At 38.3% G+C, this 22,703-nt stretch overlaps 1 protein-coding gene and 1 long non-coding RNA gene across 3 annotated transcripts in view; one reads left to right on the top strand and one right to left on the bottom strand.

The window, feature by feature from the left end:
* LOC141359324 (uncharacterized) overlaps nucleotides 1-22,703 on the bottom strand; it is a 564,790-nt gene that overhangs the window by 332,810 nt on the left and 209,277 nt on the right. The window lies entirely within an intron of this gene.
* LOC129424402 (uncharacterized) lies at nucleotides 379-16,748 on the top strand. Of its 2 annotated transcripts, XR_012365747.1 has the most exons (4): nucleotides 379-728; nucleotides 15,464-15,763; nucleotides 16,035-16,105; nucleotides 16,198-16,748. It is a non-coding gene; the product is annotated as an uncharacterized lncRNA (long non-coding RNA). The 2 variants fall into 2 exon arrangements; XR_012365746.1 differs by having other exon boundaries at nucleotides 16,035-16,748.

The raw sequence follows: 22,703 nt of genomic DNA, 5'->3' as shown, positions 1-22,703 counted from the left end.
GAATATAATTACATTTTAAATGTATATATTTTTTACAATTTTAAATAAATACTATTATTTTAAATATTGAGTAGATTGTGGTTTCTTACTGTGTAGCGATGTGTGTTTATATTTAAAACTAAAACAAACGTTTGTCTTTATAAAAGTTCTGTCACGTTTAATAAAGTTTATTGAGTTGGATCACGTGATTTCCGGTAAGGGAACATAGGGAACATCGATGCTCACTGGTTTTTGCGTTGCATTGTGGGAATTTTTAGGGAACGAACATTCCAGTGCACTGGACGGATTTTGCGATTGAGACAGCCCTTAAAATGGCCGACTCCCTGATCAGTGCCCTGACTACTGAACAAGGGAGCTGATTGAGACACACGGTCAGACACACCAGAGCCAGCGGAAATATCAGAAGAGTGGCCGAGAAATGGGCGCCCTCCGTGGGATACATGAGTGCTGTCCCCTGATGGTCGAACTTGGAACTCACATCGACATCGTCTGAGCAGACTTTTAAATAAGCGCTATCTTTACTAACTGACCTTAGATATGAAGTTAACACAACCAAATTCTCGACTAAACTAGACTTAAAACTAAATTTAGTTTTACAGAAACTATTGAGAAGCAGTTATTAGACTATACGTCTATTGAATCGGCTTGTAAGCTAGCTCAAGCGTAGGGTCACGTGATTTTTGGTGATGGAACAGTACAAAGACCGTTTCTCAATGCAGCCTCCGGAGGTTGTTACAGGGTATCCTGTTGTACTGCTTAGGCAGCAGCTTCACCTTGTGGGGACTTTATGTATGTATACCTTGTAACAGGAAGTCTTCAGTGTTGTGCTATGAGTGCATGTCAGTTGTGCAAGATATAAACAGATAAATGCACTGTTCTTCAACTTCAACTTCAGCTTTATTTATATAGCACATTTCTTAACAGCCACATGGCTGACCAAAGTGCTTTACAGTGCATCTGACATTACACACACATACATAGACACAGTAATAAGAATAATAGCAGTAAGGATAAAAATAAAAGTAGATAGACTGTTAAAAAAAAAACACGGACAGAAAAATATAATAAAATACACAATTTAAAAAAAAGAAATAATAGACCATAAAATGAATAAACATGAACCCTTGGGTAATCATAAAAAAGCTAGAGAGAAAAGATGGGTCTTTAACCGGGACTTGAAACTAGAGACGGTGGGTGCCATCCTAATTTCTAAAGGCAGAGAGTTCCATAAGCGCGGGCCAGCCACAGAAAAGGCACGCTCTCCTCTGCGCTTTAGCCGTACGCGAGGGACCACTAGCATAGCCTGGTCAGAAGAACGAAGATGTCTAGTAGGGGTGTAGAGATGAAGAAGTTCAGATAAATATAGAGGAGCTATATTACACTGTAAAAAATTTCCCTGTAAAAAAACGGTATTATGCTGGAAGCTGTGGTTGCCAGCATTGCACTGTTAATTTACAGCGGGATACTGTTATTAGGAAAAACAGCATGATACTGTTTTGTTACCTACAGCAGTCAACTGTTATTTTAACAGCATGGTACTGTTTGTGTTATCTACAGCGGTTCTGCCTCTGTTAAATACAGTTCTACTTCCGTTAATTTACAGCTCCCCTATTTTAACAGTATGTTAATGTTATAATGCCCTGAAAGCAACTCATTTCATTTAGGAAACCAATAGCAGGATCCATTCAAGTTTATAAATAGATATATTTACATGGTGGTGTTAGTATTGTGAACTTAAATCATTTGAGTCCACTGAAAACAAAAATTACTTCTAAAATTGAACTCCAAACATTTAAACTTTCACACAAATCTCATGTAGTTCATCACAAGTAAACTACACAATTACTGCTTTAAAATAAAACAACAGGCAGTATAACATCAATGATTTACTGCCCATCCTTGACCTAAACAACCACACTACTCTTCAGCAAAATGGTAACCCAAAAACTGAGACAAATCCTAACAAAACAGAACATTAAACACTAAGACGTATCTCACATTATCATCTTGTGTAAATCCCCTGATCAGTTTTTAAGTTCACATGATTTAAAGGGGACATATTATGAGATTTTTTTTTTAAGATAAAAACTAAGTCTAAAATAGGTCTGAGCAAAAGTGTGCCGTTTTGGGTGTGTCATTTAAAATGCAAATGAGCGGATGAAGTGCAACCACTGATCACAATGATGGTGGTTTGTTGCAATTGAAAGTCAATTGTGCTGTGAAATATTTTATCTCTCTCTTTCTCTCCATACTAAATGGTTGTGCTGTGGTTGGATAGTGCAGATAAAGGCGGTATTACCTTATTCTGACATCACAATAAGGGCCAAATTACAATGACCTATTTTTCACATGCTTGCAGAAAATGGTTTACCAAAACTAAGTTATTGGGTTGATCTTTTTAACATTTTCTAGGTTGATAGAAGCACTGGGGACACAATTATAGCACTTAAACATGGAAAAAGTCTGATTTTCATAATATGTCCCCTTTAAAAAACAAAATACAAGGACTTTTCTCTAATGTCTGTGTGAAATTAACATATTTCTGTATGCAAATTTGACTGTTAGGTTTTCTGTTTCTAACAGCACATTCTGTTAAATAACAGTAATCAACTGGAAGCTTGGTTGCCAGCAAGATACTGTTTTTTTACGGTCTCCTTCGGACTGTTAAAAAACATTAGCATTCTGTGTTTTTATATCTTACACATTTAACCCTTTAAAAATATTTGGTGTCAAAAGAACACTGCTTAACGTGTCCACACTACAAAGAGTAAAAGAAACAGACCCAATGTTGAAATTAATGAGATAATGAAGTGATGATTGAGTTAATGATGAACAGCTGCTGTTAACAAACACAATCACTGAATGAAAGATGAACACGAACCGAATTAAAGAGAAAACAAGCAGAAACTCAACTTACAGACTTAGATGAGACTCAAGACTTACTCAGATTTTCTAAGATCTCACAAGAAGATCATCAAACAACTCCACAAACAGCATTACCATCTTCACTTATTACAAACCAGTATGATTTTATTTTAAATGTACATTAGCTCTTACTGAGAAGTAAATCATAAGGTGTGGTTTCCTGGACAGGGATTATCTTAAACCAGGAATAGTTTAATTAGAATTTTTAACTAGTTTTAACAAACATGCCTAACATTACTTCTGTGCATTTTCAGGCAAAACAAAGGGCATTGATGTATTTTAAGATATGTCAGTGCAAGTTGTTTTGAGTTTGGACAGCTCTAGTCTAATAGTGTAATCCCTAAATAATAGTTACCATTCTCGTGATCAGCGGTTGCTTTAGTAGGACTCTTGATCCTTGGGTTTGCCCTTTGGTGTTATATTTATTCAGACCTTTTCAATGTGATTTGAAAGACATTGAATATGGCAAAAAAGTATAAGTAAAGTATTATCACTGACTAATGACCATTATGAGTTAAAAGTAATTTACTGACTTTATGCAGAAGCTCATGAGTGGTTAGATGGTACGAAACTCTTTGTAGTAGTCTTATAATGTGACAGAAACTGAGTATTGAGGTAGCCAGAGGAATCTTAAAAACATTGGGAATAAATGAAATAAAAAACACAAGCGAACTACACACACAGACATCAAGAATCAGGCTATGAATCTCAACAATGGTGACTATCAAATGAAAAGCTTCATGCTGCAATGCATGCTGGGTATCAGCATAGTACAAAACTCATTCATGACTCCCAGCATGCATTGCAGCATGAATAAATTATGCAGATGAACTGTTTTCCCATTTTCTTTTGTCACCATAGTTGAGAATCATAGGCTGATTCTTGATGTCTGTGTGTGTCAGCTGAGGGCTAGGGTTTCACGTTCACCAAAGTCCATATGTATACAATTCTGTCAAGATATCAAATTACTGTAATAATAATAGTTGTAATGATTCTGATTCAAATATGTACATACTCGATCATAAACATCCATAAGTACTATTAATTGTTATGTTTAAGCTTCTTAAGGCTGGCGAGAGAAACTACTGATCAATAATCAGACACCCAACCTCATGAGACTCTATCATCTCTTGGTTTTCTTTGCCATAATAAACATGCATCATAAAGACACAGTTACAGCAACCAGACTGAACACCAAGTCAAGAGCCCAACTAATGAAAACAGTGATCACCATAACGGTGACTTTAAAGAAAATGCTTGTAAAGTCTAGTAAACACATGTTTGTTCTCAGTAAGAACTTTTGTAAATGTATAACAGAAATAAAGTCAAAGTGGTTTATAAGTGAAGATGGTAATGGTGTTTGTGTAAATGTTTAATTCTCATCTGGTGATATATGGAGATGTTTAATGTTTTGTGTTATTTTTAGTTGATGTTCATCTAAGTCTTTGTGTCTGTAAGTGTTTCTGCTCATGTCTTCTCTTTTTTTGTTTATGTTTTCTTTAGTGATTTTTTAGCAGCAGATGTCCATCATTAATGCTTCAGTTTCTGAACTCATTGACTTGATTTCAGGTGGATCATTAGGAAACTAATGTAGGGAATAGTGAATGAGGGTGTAGGGTGTGATTTGGGACGCAGTCTTAAATGGTGGACTCTCAGGGCTGTAAATTCACATTATTCTGAGAACTGATTTTTTACAGAATGCAGAATTTAACAGTATACTTCTGTTTTTGTTAAAAAACAGAATTATACTGTTAAATTTGGCTGTTTTTTAACAGCAATTTTTTACAGTGTATGAAGAGACTTATAGACAAAAAGTAGATTCTTAAAATCAATTCTTTGAGAGATCGGCAGCCAGTGTAAAGATTTGAGAATTGGAGTGATGTGTTCATATTTACGAGAACTAGACAGAAATCTGGCAGCAGCATTTTGAACTAGCTGGAGACGCCTGACCTGAGTTTTTGATATACCACAGTATAAGGAGTTGCAGTAATCTAGGCGAGAGGTTACAAATGCATGTACCGCCATTTCTAGAGTCTTAGGGGTAAGAAAATGTTTAATTTTGGAGAGAAGCCTTAGTTGGTTAAAGCTAGCCCCAATTACTGAGGAGATATGTTTGTCAAATTTTAAGTGCTGATCAATAAAGATGCCAAGATTCTGTACTTGTGAAGATTTAAAAACAGATAAACTCTCTAAATTGATGCTTGCGGACCAGGGTTTCTCATTTGGGTTGAACACTACTACCTCCGTTTTTTCGTCATTTAAAAATAGAAAATTTTGCGCCAGCCATAATTTGATCTCTTCACAGCATAGTAGAAGAGAAGAAATTGCTGTCGGGTTATTTTTCTTAATTGGCAAGTAGATTTGGGTGTCGTCCGCATAGAAATGAAAGGAAACACCATGTTTCCGGAAAATCGAGCCCAGGGGTAGCATATACAATGAGAATAAAGAAGGAGCTAAAACAGAGCCCTGTGGAAGGCCACAAGACAGTGAGGCAGGAGAGGAGGAAAAGTTACCAAGTTTCACTACGAACCTTCTGTCAGTTAGGTATGACTGAAACCATCTTAACACATTTTCTTTTAGACCTACCCAGGACTCAAGCCTTGATAATAAAAGGGAGTGGTCTATGGTATCAAATGCAGCTGATAAATCAAGAAGAATAAGAATTACAGAATCTCCAGAGTCAGTAGAAAGATAGATGTCATTTAAAACTCGCAAAAGGGCAGTCTCAGTACTGTGAGCAGATTTAAAGCCTGATTGAAAAACCTCATAAATACAATTTTCATTCAAAAAACATTGAAGTTGGTTTAACACAATTTTCTCCAAAATTTTTGAGAAAAAAGGCAAGACAGAGATTGGACGAAAGTTTTTTTGAATGGAGGGGTCTAGTGAAGGCTTCTTGAGTAAAGGGGTAACAGTGGCAATTTTGAAGTTGGCAGGGACTGAGCCCGTTTGCAGGCACTTGTTGATCAAGGATAGCAAGCCTGGACCCAGTGAATGGAAAGTCAGTTTTAAAAATTTGGGGTGAATTATGTCACTCGGACTAAAAGAGGGTTTGAGCTTGTCAATCACCTCCTTAAGTTGGTGGAGGTTGATGAGCTCAAAATCTCTAAAAGATGCAGAGGCTTTTGGCGTGATTGGGGAGTAAATACACTGCAAAATCCCGGGAGTTAAATTAACACTGCTCAGTGTTTATATAGGTCCACTCTCCAGAGAGTTAAAAAAGTAACACCGAAGAGAGTTAAAACCTGCAATCTGTGACTTTATTCTCTCTATCACCATCTCTGTTTGAAAACTAAAATTGCATTTTACATCTTACCTGTAGAGTTATTTTCTTAACTTAGGTCTAGATGTTGGCTGCTTCACCCAAAGTCACCACCATTGTGATCAATGGCTGTTCCAATTGGACTCCTGAGTCTTAGTCTTAGCTTTTCAGCTCTTTCTGGCTGTTATAATTGCATGTGTTTAAAACATGTTTTTTGTGGCCAAAGAGCAGACACTAGTGCATTTCTATGATTGTGATGGTTATTAGGATATGCTTTCAAAAAACACTCCTAAAAAATAATGTATTTAGTGACTTCTTACTAGATGTATTTATTTCTGTCAATAATGTGATACTGTAGTATGAGATCCGGCCATCTCATTGCAGTTTTTCATTCTGAACCGTTTTGAAACACTGACACTTACAGATTAACTGCAATATAACGTAGACACTTAAACATCAAGAATCAGAGTATAAATCACAATGATGGTGACAATAAAATGAAAAGCTTCATGCTGCAATGCATGCTGGGTATTAACAAACTACAAATCTCATCCAGAACTCCCAGAATGCACTGCGGCATGAATAAATAATGAACTTTTTTACCATTTTCTTTGTCACCATTGTTGAGATTCATACTCCGATTCTTGATGTCTTTGTATCTAAATTGTTCAGCGGTTAATGTTTTTGTGCACACTATCAAAATCCTTCAGAATGATAAACTGCTATGAGAGTTCTGGACCTTGAACTGTAGTAATTTATTGTTAATAGAAAATGATGCTTCTGATGAGGGAGGAAAAACTATATTAATAAATCTGTTCATTAAATGATTATGTTTGACATTTTGTTTTAATCATCAATACTCAATCACACAGTAACATTTTCTTTGCTATAACATGTGTTTTAAACACGCTAAGATATAGCAGTTAGAAAAAACTGACAAGCAAAGAGTCAAGAGTCTAGTCCTACTAAAACAACCACTGATCACAATAATGGTGACTTTAAATGAAACAGCCAACATCTAATCCTAAGATAAGAAAATAACTCTACAAGTAAGATGTAAAATGCAATTTCAGTTTTCAAACAGAGATGGTGATAGAAAGGAGAAAGTCACAGATTGCTGCTTTTAACTCTCTCCGGTGTTACTTTTTTAACTCTCTGGAGAGTGGACCTATATAAACACTGAGCAGTGTTAATTTAACTCCCGGGATTTTGCAGTGTAGGAACTGTAATGGGGGGAGCATTCAGTCTTAGTTTAGTGATTTTGTCACTAAAAAATCTCGAGAAGCTCTCACAGACAGCAACAGAGGCAGTACCCAGCTAACAGAAAAAAGTTCTAAGAACGTTCCCTGAAAGTTCTTTACGTTCCCAAAAACGTTCTGCCAACGTTAAAAGTGTCCAGTTTTCTTGACGTTCTAAGAACGTTTTTGTGTTGTCTCAACGTTAGAGGAATGTTACATTTTACCATTTTTAAACGTTATGACAATGTCATGTTTTAATGTTCACACAATGTTTAAAACAACAACTGTTTATTATATTGACTTATATGATCGTTATGTAAATGATAGAGAAACATTGCATTTTATTATATTTATTTTTTATATTTATCTTATTTTATTATATTTATTATATATTTATTATATATTATATATCTATTATATATAAGTTTAGATGTTGATGTTTTGTTTCATTTTAAGTCACCATTATTGTGATTAGTGTTTGTTTTAGTTGGGCTCTTGAGCCTTGTCTTTTGCTTGCTAGTTTTTTCCCTGGTTGTGTTAACTTTTTGTTAATACACCACATTTATTATGAACATGTTAAGTTAGTAGTGTATTTCTGTGGTGTGGTGGTTGGTACATAATGGAAAAAAATCATCCCTAATTAATTTACTAATCAAAAGTTTATTTTCTGTCAATAATGTAAATGAGATCCAGCACTTTCACAGCAGTTTGTCATTAAGGAGTTTAAGAAACTTGTCAAAAAATATCTGCTACATAATTGGGATGCATAAACATCAAGAATTAGACTATGAATCTCAACCATGGTGACAAAGAAAATTGGAAAAAAAATCATTATTTATCCATGCTGCAGTGCATGCTGGGAGTCCTGAATCAGATTTGTAATTTGTTAATACCCAGCATGCATTGCAGCATGAAGTTTTTCATTTAATTGTCACCATGGTTGAGATTCATAGTCTGATTCTTGATGTTTGTGCATCCCAATTAAATAGCGGATATTTTTGTCCAAAGTTTTTAAAACTCCTTAATGACAAACTGCTGTGAAAGAGCTGGATCTCATTTACATTATTGACAGAAAATAAACTTTTGATTAGTAAATTAATTAGGAATGATTTTTTACCATTATGTACCAACCACCACACCACAAAACCACACCACCAACCCAACATGCTCACAACAAATACGGTGTACCAACAAAAAGCCAACACAACCAGGGAAAAAACCAGCAAGCAAAAGACAAGGCCCAAGAGCCCAACCAAAACGAACACCAATCACAATAATGGTGACTTAAAATGAAACAAAACATCAACATCTACACTTATATATAATAGATATATAATATATAACAAATATATAATATATAATAAATATAATAAAATAATATAAATATAAAAAATAAATACAATAAAATGCAATGTTTCTCTATCATTTACATAACAATTAAACAAGTCAATATAATAAACAGTTGTTGTTTTAAACATTGTGTGAACATTAAAACATGACATTGTCATAACGTTTAAAAATGGTAAAATGTAACATTCCTCTAACGTTGAGACAACACAAAAACGTTCTTAGAACGTCAAGAAAACTGGACACTTTTAACGTTGGCAGAACGTTTTTGGGAACGTAAAGAACTTTCAGGGAACGTTCTTAGAACTTTTTTCTGTTAGCTGGGTAGTCACAGATTTAACAGAGGGATTTGTCACAGATTTAATAATAGAGAATAGAATCATAGGTTTAGAGTGGTTTCTTTCAATTAAATCAGAGAAATAAGCAGCTTTCACAGATTTAGCTAAATTCTGATAAGATGTAAGAGAGTCTCTGAATATCTGAAGAGAAACATGTAACCTGTCCTTTTTCCATTTACGTTCCGCTTTCCTGCAGATTTGTCTTTGGAGGCGAGTCTCAGCGTTTTGCCAAACTTCAGTTTTTATTTTTTTCTTGCGAGGTTTGAGGGGAGCAGTTGCATTTGCTGTCTCAAGCCAGGCAGAATTTAAGAGGCTAAGATGATGGTCAGCATCCAAGTCAGGTAATGGCTGCTCCAAGAGCAACTCAGAGAAGCAATTGGCAAAATACGAGTTAAAATTATTGGTAAACTGTGGTGAATAAAAACGAGACAAGCTTTCAGACGTATTAGAAACGTGAGAGATGGCTGGGAGAGACAGGGAGAATATTATAGGTCTATGATCAGAAATCATAGTGTCAGAGAGCACAATATCAGTCACATCAAGTCCATATGATAAAATCAGATCAAGCGTGTGACCCTGAATATGAGTGGGGTCACTAATCCACTGAGATAGGTTAAACGTTTCAAGCAGGTTTAAAAAGTCATGTGATAGGGGGATAGACGGACAGCAAACATGCACGTTAAAATCGCCCATCAATAAAAAGCGATCATAACTCATAGCAATATTTCCAATTAGTTCAGTGAGATGCTGTATAAAGTCCGTGGTCGAATGTGGAGGACGATAAATCACCCCTAAGCACACCGGACCATTCCAGTCTAAATGAAGAATCTGGACTTCAAAGCTGGTAAATGTCATAGTTGAACTTAAACGACAGCGTTCAGAAAGAGAGCTCTTTAAAACGGTAACTATACCCCCTCCGCGTCCACTCCGACGAGGCGTGTTAAAAAATGTACAATCCGTGGGGACCAGATCAGCAAATGGTGTTAAATCACCAACCTTTATCCAGGATTCCGTGACGAACATAAAATCCAAGTTATGGGAAGAGTAGAAGTCATTTAGTAGAAAGGTCTTATTTACCAGCGAACGGGCATTTAGTAATGCCATCTTCGGTGATGAGATGATAACAGGTGAGGAGGACGCTCTTTCCAGCTCGCGCAAATTGTTGTGTTTAACACCTCGACCCCAGGAGCCGAGACCAATTCGGTGCATACCAGCACAACACGCACGGTGGTGATCCGGGCTTGGATGCGAGGGTAAAATGAAACGAAGGCACCTGTGTGACATCCCCAGCGAGCGCTGGAGCGTATAGCCGCCATACGCTGGTTCGTAGGAAGGATTCACGCGAAGGTTCGCCCGCAGATAAGATTTTAGCTTCACGACGTAACCACCGCGGATGCCCCGTTTTCTCCTGCGTTTCCTCCGGATGATGTTAGGAGGCCATCGGCACAAACAATCAGGTAGAGCTGGTTTGACGGACTCATGGGTAGAGTTGAAAAGGCAGTCCAACTCAGAGGTGTTTTGGATGGTCAGAGATTTAGCAACAGAGTTGCGGATATCCAGCAGTGTTTGGCGATCATAGGTTAAAAGCGCGTAGCAGTTTAAAAATAAGGCAGACAACCAAACGCACACACATGAGAGCGACAGACGGCGTGCCCAACACACAGGCGCCATCTTGTCATCTTTACTAGCTGTCTTCTTGACAGCCGTTTATGTAGCGTCCTTATTAACCGACATACAACATGGTGTCAGATAGATTAGGACCCAAAAGTGAGCATATGTAGGCCGTCGCTGACGCGACGCGTTTTGTTTATGTACAGAGAAGTTTAGTTTGCGGCAAACCGGCTCACGTTAGTCATATAATAACATTGTGACTGTATGATGGCGTCGTCAATTCCGACACCGGAGCCGATGAAGATGTCTGGCGACTTGAGAAGCAATTGGGCAAGTTTTTGAGCAGAGTTTGATGATTACTTACTTGCGACCGGACTATCTGAGAAAGATGCGGACGTGCAAACGGCAACACTGAGATGGCTAATGGGTAGCGAGTGCCGGCACGTATACAAGCACAACCTGGGTCTCACACAAGACCAACAGAAAGACGTAAAAGCCATACTGGAAGCACTTGAAGACTACTTTGCACCCACTAAAAATGTCATCTTTGAAAGGTACGTTTTTGGAAATCTTAGACAAGAGGAGGGTGAGACTATTGATGCGTTTGTTACGAGACTGAGAGAGAAAGCAGCAACATGTGAATATGGAGTCTTAAGAGACCAGCTTATAAGAGACAGGCTTGTTCTTGGGCTAACTGATGAGGGGGCAAGGCGCCGCCTGCTTAGAGAAAGAGACCTCACATTGGCAATGGCAGTTGAGATTTGCCGCACTGCAGAGATTATGGACAGTAAGTTGAAAACTATGGCACTGGACACCTCTAGAACTGGAGAAAGCCTTAATATGGCAGAGGAACAGCGACGGCGGCCTACAAGCAGGCCATATGAACAGACCGTCAAACCCGCACAGAGCATGAGAGGGACAGGTGAGTGCCGGTACTGTGGCTCTCAACACAGACGTGGGCGGGACCAGTGCCCCGCTTTTGGAAAAGCATGCCGCTCGTGTGGCACCCCCAATCACTTCGCAAAAGTGTGCAGGAAAAGAGGCCAAAACTCACGCCAGTTACACACTATGGATGCACCCTCTGAAGAGGATCAAGATGATAATGGTGGCAATCTGGGCCAGATTTACACAGCAATGAGCATAGGAGCAATAAACACACAGGGGAAAAAGTGGTTTGTCAACCTCCCACTGCAGAACGGGCCCCAGAGATGCCAGCTCGACTCTGGAGCAACCTGCAACGTGATGAGTATCAAAGACAAAATGAGACTATCACCCAGGATGGCTCTTAAGCCTAGTCGGACCAGACTGAAACTTTACAACAGTGCTTGGATGAACTCCATGGGACTGTTCAGCACTCAGTGCGTCATTAGAGGCAAAAAACACAAACTTGACTTTGAAATTGTGAAATCCAGCCAGAGGCCACTGCTTTCGGGATCCACATGCGAGGAACTCGGTCTGATACGCTTCACAATTCCAGAGGAGTTGAATAGTGTAGAGCATATGAAGTTGAGCATGCTGACTAAAGAGAGCTTAATCAGCACATATCATGATGTCTTCAACGGCCCTATTGACTCTCTGCCTGGCAAACTTCACTTTGAGCTGGACAGCACTGTTGCCCCAGTGCAATGTGCCCCCAGAAATGTACCAGTGGCCCTCAAAGCAGCCGTTAAAGCGCAGTTGGACCAGTATGAAAAGGATGGGCACTTAGTAACAGTCACACAACCCACTGACTGGATAAGCAATCTGGTCATAGTGAAGAAGCCAGAGAAACTTAGGCTCTGTATTGACCCCAGACCCCTGAACCAAGCTCTCAAGCGGTCCCATTACCTTATGCCCACCCTAGATGATGTGCTGTACAAGCTGCCGAAAGCACGTATCTTTACGCTGGTGGACGCGCGGGACGCGTTTCTACAGTGCCGCCTGGATGAGGAGAGCAGCTTGATGACTACATTTTGGACGCCGTGGGGCAGGAAACGCTGGCTGAAACTCCCTTTTGGTGTGTCAGTTGTGCCAGAGCTGTATCAGAGGAAGCAGCACGAGCTCCTGGTGGGCTTGAAAGGAATTGAGCCTATAGCTGACGACATCTTAATTGTGGGCTGTGGGGACACAGAGGAAGAAGCCATTCATGACCATGACGCAAACCTCATCGCACTGATGGACAGATGCAGGGAAGTAAAATTGAGGCTAAGTTTGAAGAAGCTGCAATTTCGAGTTAAGGAAGTCCACTTTCATGGCCATGTCCTTTCAGCCGAGGGCCTCAAAGCTGACCCTGACAAGGTCAGAGCAGTTCTAGACATGCCCAACCCCACGGACACTAAAGGTGTGCAGCGTTTTGTGGGGTTTGTGAACTACCTATCCAAGTTCATGCCGCGCTTATCAGAAGTCTGTGAACCACTGAGGAGGCTGTTGGACAAAGATGTACAGTGGCACTGGCTGCCGAAGCACGATGCGGCCATTACAGAGATCAAGACGCTGATTACAACTGTACCTGTTTTGAGGTATTACGACATCAACAGGCCAGTCACCATACAGAGCGACTCCAGCCAGACGGGTCTGGGCTGCTGTTTGCTACAGGAAGTACAGCCAGTTGCATTTGCATCCCGTGCATTGTCCCAAACAGAGCAAAATTATGCTCAAATAGAAAAAGAATGCCTGAGCATTGTGTTTGCTTGTCAGCGATTCCACTACTACCTGTATCGGAGAGGTGATATTACAGCAGAGACAGATCACCGCCCGCTGGTGTCTATCTTCCTTAAGCCCCTTCTCAGTGCGCCAAAACGCCTCCAGAGCATGCTCCTCACGCTTCAGAATTACTGCCTCAAAGTGGTGTACAAACCAGGCCCGGAAATGTACATCAGTGACACGCTCAGCAGAGCTGCTACCCCGCCACAGAGCACGGACACGCAGTACAGCCGGGAAATGGTCTGCAGCTTGCAGTAGGAACAGTACGACACCGCGGCAATTCAGCAGACAGACTATTTGAACATCACCAGCCAACGCCTCACTCAAATCCGACAACACACGGAGAAGGATGAGTGTCTTCAGATGCTTAAGACTGTCGTGCTGGAAGGATGGCCAGACTGCAGAGAGGAGACGCCCATAGTGATTAGAGGGTACTGGGCCATCAGAGACGAAATCAGTGTGCAAGACGGCGTACTCTTCAGAAGCCAGCGTGTTATCATTCCTAAAACTTTGCGATCAGAAATGCTGAGACGGATCCACTACAGCCACATAGGGGGAGAGGCTTGCTACAGGCAAGCCCGTGACACCCTATTCTGGCCCAACATGCAGGGAGAAATAAAAGACTTTGTGCAACAATGTTCTGTGTGCAATGAGTATGCACATGAACAACAGAAAGAGACCATGATGTCACACCCACTACCCACACGTCCCTGGCAGATAGTGAGCATGGACCTGTTCAACCATGCAGGAAAGGATTTCCTGCTCGTGGTGGACCATTACTCTGACTTCTGGGAGGTCGATCTGCTTCCTGACCTCTCAGCTGAGACTACGATCCTGAGGTGCAAGGCTCAATTTGCACGCCATGGCATACCAGACCGGGTCATTTCTGACTGTGGATGTCAGTTCGCATGTGGAGCTTTCAGGACATTTGCAAATGAGTGGTGCTTTGAGCATGTTACCTCATCGCCAAGACACCCAAAAGCCAATGGCAAAGCTGAGTCGGCAGTTAAGATTGTAAAAAGCCTTTGCAGAAGAGCTGCGTTCGCTGGCGAGGACCCATGGAAAGCTATTCTTCATTGGAGGAACACGCCCTCAGAAGGACTGCACTGCAGTCCTGCCCAGCGACTGATGTCGCGGAGACTGAGAACGCACCTCCCTGTGACGGACCAGCTTCTGATCCCCCGGGTCATCAATGAGGTACCAGACAAACTGTGTATGAAACGCCAGAGGGCAAAACTGAGCTATGACAGATCAGCCAAAGATTTGCCTGAGCTAAACATCGGTCAGCCCATCAGGATGAAACCACTCCCTGGGGACAGGACTGGCCGGTGGAGAAAAGGGGAGTGCCTGCAGCAGGCGGGTCCCAGGTCCTATGTTGTTAATGTGGAGGGGACAGCGTACCATCGTAACAGGGTCGATCTTAGACCAGCAGAGGGAGTCCCCTCGTTGTCAGCAGGGAATCTGGAACATCCCCCAGAGCCTCCTGGGGATGCACATGCCACAGCAGAGAGCGCTGCGAGCGAGGATAGCAGTGAAGAGACAGGCACCAGTCATGGGGGGGCACCCCATTCCTCACAAACCATTTGCACACCACACCGAGCGGAGCAGGGCCAGTCATACTCCCGGAGTGGCCGGCTAATTAAACCTCGGGATAGATTGAACCTTTAAGTGGGGCTAACTGAAGAAGTAAACAAAAACAATGTTAACAGCTGTCTTATCAGTATTTGTGTTCTGACAGCTGTGGTAGGTAATAGCCTGTTAATCAGTTGGGGTGTTCTTAGCAGAGTTAACAGGGGGAGTTTAATTAAGTTCATGTTATTGACAATGTCATTTAATGTTTGAATATCTTACTACAGGAAGGGAGATGTTACAGGGTATCCTGTTGTACTGCTTAGGCAGCAGCTCCACCTTGTGGGGACTTTATGTATGTATACCTTGTAACAGGAAGTCTTCAGTGTTGTGCTATGAGTGCATGTCAGTTGTGCAAGATATAAACAGATAAACGCACTGTTCTTGACAGCCGTTTGTGTAGCGTCCTTATTAACCGACATACAACAGAGGTCGCATATGCAGGCTGCATACGTCATCAAGCCTGGTTTGTTTAAGTTAACTGAGCATTACATTCGTAAGTCATAAGCATATTACAACAATTTACGATTAACTTAAAATAATAGTCAACTTTAGAATTGTTAATATTCTAAATTAAGTTTTTATGACGTATGCATCCTACAAATGCGACCTCCGTACAAGAGAGCTGACTGACACGCTTCCATATCTACGCATGTGCATTGCTTTTCGACTTTCCCGCCCATATAGTCATCTTTATGGATTTGTCTGCACACAACGGAATATGCTCCAAGGTAAAGTATTACTTTATCAACTTCTGATTTACTTATTAACTTGTATATTATCATAAACAACTTATATTTACTTTACCGTTTGTGTGAACATTAATTTGCTGGAGCATTTGCACTGCACATTTCACTATTAAAGAGGAGTATGAATATTTCTTATTTAACAAAAAATATCAACGTTAAGTAAATATCTTTTAACATAAAAACACGAAGTATAGATAAATTGTAGCATACGTGTAAGTTGATATTAAGTTAACTGTCTGTGTTTTTACCTCAGGTAAACTCCGCAAGCTTTCTAAGTTACTTCAGATGCTGGCGATAAGTCTTGAGGTCTGAACAATTTTACAGGTAAAACTGAGTTACATTTTAAAATATGCTTTAACTTTTAGTGAAATACAAGACTGCCATGGTAATGTTTATTTTGACCCTCAAATTCATAGGACACCACCATGGCTGAAAGCAAAGCGGCTCAATTCTTTATTGGAGGACAGCAGAAATGTAAGTTAACGTGTTCGTTTTCATTGTGCTAAATGTAATAATTTGGTAAAACAATGAGCAAGTTTTATCTTTTGTCAAGTTTAAAAGTGCAAGACAGACATTAGGGAGTGGGTCGGCCTGATTTGAATCTTTATACTCTGATGTATTTGTGTTTTTTATGTGTCATTTTTATTTCTGGTAAAAGCAAAGTTTGTTTACCTTTTACAGGTTGCACAGTAAGGGCAAGAACGCAGTACAAAGACACAAGAAAGTATGTAAAACTAAAAAAAAACATTTATTTTTAAAACCGAGCTGACTTAAACCACTATAATGTATGAGACTTGCATTACATGTGAACGGCCTCTACGCTAACAGGATTCTGTTTCTCTCTCCCTGTCTCGTCCTCGACCCCGAGGACAATGAGACAAACAGACCCAGTTCCTGCTGCTGTGAAGGTCATCACACCACTGATCTACTGACCGTCCTTCTACGAGATGCCCAGCCGATGCCTGACCAGCAAACCACCGGCGTTCACATACCGTTCACATACCCCGATAGTATTTATATATTTATATATATATATATATATATATGTATCTCTATCAAGGGTTTTTCCACCACCTTTGGCTTAACCTACTACTTTACTGTATATGTTACATTATTACTATGCTCGCTTTTCTATGCTTTTTTACATTTATTAATGTAAAGCTGATTTGAAACAATTGGCAATTGTCAAAAGCGCTATATAAATAAAATTGAATGGAATATTTAATGTTATATTTAATTAGACTGAGTGTATATTTACAAACCATAGTGACATTGAGATGATTTCATGGATTACATGTTGAATTGTTGTATTATTTATGTAAAATTTTATTCCAGTGGATACTGAATATTAAGAAATATTTTATTAAATTGTATGTTGATTTTATGTATTTTTCGAGTAAAGTGTATTATTGAAGTGTAAACTGAAGATTTAAAAGGAATATTTTATTGAATTTTATATGTTTCCCACATGTTTATTGCTGAATTGTTGCAGACTCTTGTAATTGAATTTAATAAATTCAATTTTATGTTTGTAGTCACTGTTTATTTTTTGTATTTATTTTGGAAAAATATATATAAAACTTTTAGCATGAAACTTTTTTAACATGAAAATGATTTACACCATAGAGTGTTGAACGTTTACACTACTGAGTGTTTGTTAATCAACACAGAGAGTGTTAAAAATTGACACTTTAACGGTGTTTGTTTAAGCAACACTTTGGTAAGTGTTGACTGAACACTATCAAAGATGGACCTGTGTGTTCACCCGGGCAGTGTTAATTTTAACACCCATCATGGTGTTAAATCTTCCATCATATTTTTGCTGTGCATGGTTATTTTGTGGTTACCATGGTTTTACTGTAACCATGTTTTTTGTTTTAACTGTAGTAAAACCACACAGCAAAATCCCCGGTGTTAAATTAACACCGGCTCGGTGTTTATATGGGTACCACCAGCAGGGTGTTAAAAGTAACACCGTAGCAGTGTTAGATTTAATTAGATAATTAAGCAATCATTTGAGTGATTATTTGATTATTGAAGACACCTGATGATAATGAGCCGAACCACATCTACAACTTCCAGTCACTGCCTTAGATAAAATCAACTGAAAAGACATCTCTCTTATTACAAACCAGACTGACTTTTGTCTACTTTGAAATTGTTTGGTCACCATTATGGTGATCTGTGGTTCCTTTAGTTGGGCAGTTTGACTCTTGTTTTCCTTTTGATGTCTTTGCAACAGTGTCCACTGAACACATTATTTGTTGTAAAGGTTGTTGAAGCAAGGTTTATAAAGTTTTTATGGCAGAGATTGTAGATTGAAGTAAATTGTTTACACAGTCAAAAAATTCAGTATTCATGGAGAGTAAAATGTTGATCAAATATATATTCTCTATTGGTTTTAACTTACAGAGCTTTTCAAATTTTATTGTTAACAATACTTGCCGGAAAGTTTATATTGTGCCTCACGTGCAGACACCATGAATCACCCCACCAATCGCAACAAGGGCGACACAATTTATGTTGCAATGCATGATGGGAGTCATGAGTTTTATACTATGGTGGATCCCAGCATGCTTTGCAACATTATGTTTGTCACCATGATTCCGATTAGTGGGGTGATTCATGATATCTGCACGTGAGGCAAAAAAGTTTTTCCAGCAAGCATTTAACAATAAACTTTGAGAAGCTTGATCAGTGGAAAGCTATGTTACTGAAGTCCAATAGAGAATATATATTTGATCAACATCTAATTTTCTATGAACACTGAATTTTTTGACTGTGTAAACAACTTACTTAAATCTATAATCACTGTTATAAAAACTATATAAACTTCGCTTTAACAACCTTTACAACAAATAATGTGTTCAGTAAACACTGTTGCAAAGACCTCGAAGACAGAAACAAGAGTCAACCCACCCAACTAAAGGAACCACTGATCACCATAATGGTGACCAAACTATTTCAAAGTAGACAAAAGTCAGTCTGGTTTGTAATTAGAGAGATGTCTTTTCAGTTGATTTTATCTAAGGCAGTGACTGGAAGTTTTAGTTGTACTTTGGCTCATTATCACCAGGTGTCTTCAATAATGAAATAATCACTCAAATGATTGCTTAATTATCTAATTAACTCTAACACTACTTCGGTGTTACTTTTAACACCCTGCTGGTGGTACCCATATAAACACCGAGCTGGTGTTAATTTAACACCGGGGATTTTGCTGTGCATTGTTAATTTTTGTAAGAGAAAATATAATCTTAATTATGTCTAATTATATCTAATTAGATATAATTAATATATTTAAAATCATATATAAAATTTTATTTTTACAGGCTTTTAAACAATATTTAAACAATATTATGTGTATTTTCGTTGAGACACATATAATATTGGACTTAAATGGGGTAAAATAGGTTCATATTAATTATTTAATTAAATTAATTTTATCTGTTTTGTAATCACACACTTCTAAGCCGATTATAAAACATTGATTTTGCCAGAAAGTATTGGTTTATAATGTTATTTCTCATTTAAAAACTTTTAAGTTCTCTGACGTTTCCATTGTGACTCGTGAAATCTGTGATCCATTGACAATGCCTTTATGTTGTTGCCGTGAGCGCGCATTAACTCTGGGTTACTTTAAGAGGGTTGATTGAACTAACTCTTAAACTGTGTTTTGGAACCGACATACGCAGAGTAAGCAAGTTTGGGGTTGATCAACCCAAAGTTCAGGGTTAATCTAATGGGAAGTTAACCTTGATTTCTGGAATACACCCCAGGAGTCATGACAGACAGTGAGCAGCAGTGTGCTATTCTTTTTTCAATACCTCAAAGCTTTGCTTTATAAATCTAAAACTCAACTGAACTTCAAGAATGAAGTGGAGTTTATTTGTGGTTTCCTTTTTCCTGAAGTATAATTTCCTTCTATCATTCTAGGTATGCTTGTAATTTGTATTAGCAAAAAAATAGTATTTTTATTACACAATATTTTTGACGATGGCATTCAACTTTTATTGTAGTGAAGTCAAGGAATTTGACAGAGCAGTTTCCAAAAGATAGAAAAAGAAGGAAAAATCACCTGCAGGAAGTAATTATTTTACCTTATGCATTTACATTATTTTACATTTATTCATTTAGCAGACGCTTTTATCCAAAGTGACTTATAAATTAGGTAGAAGTCACTAACACAATTCTTTCTTCCTTATTTCTTTGCTTTCTCCTGTTTACAGCAAGATGATGTTTAGGTGATTTTTCAATGAAGTACAGAATTGTTTATTATTGGTGTTTTGTCTATTCTTATGTAAGTTTTGCTTCGCATTCAAAATATCAAAAAAACAGGTTAAAAAATAATTACTGGGTAATTTCTTAGTCAGAGAACATATTAGTTTTTGGCACATGCATTAAGCCGGGAACGCAAATATTTATTTGGATAACTTTTAATAAAACGAGACCGTATAGCATCATATTGTTTTCAATGCCATTTGGATAAAGGTGTTATACGATCTTCCAAACAGCAGGAGGCGCTGTCTCGAAAAACGAGGGGTCTGAGAATGCGGGTCTCTGGGGAGATGGTTCTCACTGCGGAACACAACATCCAGGGGGCGGGGTTGGATCTAGATCCAACTCCTCCCACTTTATATACTTTGTTCCGCCAAATGAACCAGTATATTTGCGTTGTTGCAGCCCGCAATAAGTTGCAACCTGTGGTCGCCAACGTTTGCTCTTATTAGTTCAAGTGTACGTTTGATTAATAATATAGTCAAGAAAGATTCATAATTTAGAAAGTATCACAGTTAGGTGTAAGGGGAAGGACACGTTCCTGACAATGTGAAATCACTGAATGGATTTATTTGTACATTATCCAACTTATTACAAAGCTATTCCTATACGAGTAAATATAAAAACAAATGTATTTGATATCTTTCATTAGCAAATAAAAAAAGTAAACCATCTATGAGGGAAACCTGTTTCCTATTGGCTGTAAGCAAAGACGCGTTAACATCCATAAAAGATAAACATTCAATTTATTAATTTCTAAATAACATGCCATAGCCTATATATTTTAATAATTATGCATATTTATACTGTATTCATTCATAGGTCTTAAACTGCATGTGGTAAGATTACTCGTAGGCTTACCCGAAATGTTTTAATCCAAAACATTATAGCAAAAAAATTACATTTCACCCTAAAGGCACTACTTTTATTGTAGTCATAAGTAAAGTTCGTTTTTATGTCAAAAGAATAACTTAATTACGTTACGAGTTAATGCGGAAATGGTAACGCAGCAACACGTGTATGACGTGTAAAACTGTCGTCCAATGGGATCTCTGGATCTGGATCCAGCCCCGCCCCTGGATCTGAATCCAACCCCGCCCCCTGGATGTCGTGTTCTGCAGTGAGGCGCTACTGTCTCTGGGCGGGGGTCTGAAGGTGCAGGCTCCGAGTCTGCAGCTTCATACCAAAGAGTATAGAAGCACAAGAGAGGAAACTCAATAGAACGTTCCATTGCATCACCAGCGCCCAGCAGCAGCCCCACGAATCCGCCATTATGGAATGAGCGCGATTAGGCAGTCAACTATAAGAAATGGCAATATCAGCTACTTTGTACATTAAAAGATCCAATTCAAACTGAATGATAATAACACAGAATAACATACAATCAGACCAGTGATCATTTATCCATTTTTACAGCTTATTTTCAGATATTTAGACAAGTCTTCCACTTTTATACAGGTTAATTTTACATACATACATAGCGACATAAACTCATCCACACATAATATTTTGGCTCCATATACATACACATATACACACATCTGAATTGCTCGAAATGGATTAAGTAAAAAAACACCGTTTTAGGATAACAGACAGAGCAATGCATCATCCCAGCTAACAGAAAAAAGTTCTAAGAACGTTCCCTGAAAGTTTTTAACGTTCCCAAAAACGTTCTGCCAACGTTAAAAGTGTCCAGTTTTCTTGACGTTCTAAGAACGTTTTTGTGTTGTCTCAACGTTAGAGGAATGTTACATTTGACCATTTTTAAACGTTATGACAATTTCATGTTTTAATGTTCACAGTCACACAATGTTTAAAACAACAACTGTTTATTATATTGACTTCTTTGATTGTTATGTAAATGATAGAGAAACATTGCATTTCATTATATTTATCTTTATATTTATATTATTTTATTATACCTATCATATACCACATATTCATTATACATTATATATCCACTACATATAAGTCTAGATGCTGATGTTTTGTTTAATTTTAAGTCACCATTATTGTGATTAGTGTTTGTTTTAGTTGGGCTCTTGAGCCTTGTCTTTTGCTTGCTAGTTTTTTCCCTGGTTGTGTTAACTTTTTGTTAATACACCACATTTGTTATGAACATGTTAAGTTAATAGTGTAATTCTGTGGTGTGGTGGTTGGTACATAATGGAAAAAAATCATCCCTAATTACTTTACTAATCAAAAGTTTATTTTCTGTCAATAATGTAAATGAGAGCCAGCACTTTCAGAGCAGTTTGTCATTAAGGAGTTTAAGAAACTTTGGACAAAAAATATCCGCTATTTAATTGGGATGCACAAACATCAAGAATCAGACTATGAATCTCAACCATGGTGACAATTAAATGAAAAACTTCATGCTGCAATGCATGCTGGGTATTAACAAATTACAAATCTCATTCAGGACTCCCAGCATGCACTGCAGCATGGATAAATAAAGATTTTTTTTCCAATTTCTTTGTCACCATGGTTGAGATTCATAGTCTGATTCTTGATGTTTGTGCGTCCCAATTATATAGCAGATATTTTTTGTCCAAAGTTTCTTAAACTCCTTAATGACAAACTGCTCTGAAAGTGCTGGATCTCATTTACATTATTGACAGAAAATAAACTTTTGATTAGTAAG

This window comes from Misgurnus anguillicaudatus, chromosome 23 (genome assembly GCF_027580225.2).
Source record: "Misgurnus anguillicaudatus chromosome 23, ASM2758022v2, whole genome shotgun sequence".
In the NCBI taxonomy this organism is placed as follows: Eukaryota; Metazoa; Chordata; class Actinopteri; order Cypriniformes; family Cobitidae; genus Misgurnus; species Misgurnus anguillicaudatus.
The sequence above is the reverse complement of the archived record's forward strand: the minus strand, read 5'-3'. Positions and strand labels throughout refer to the sequence as shown.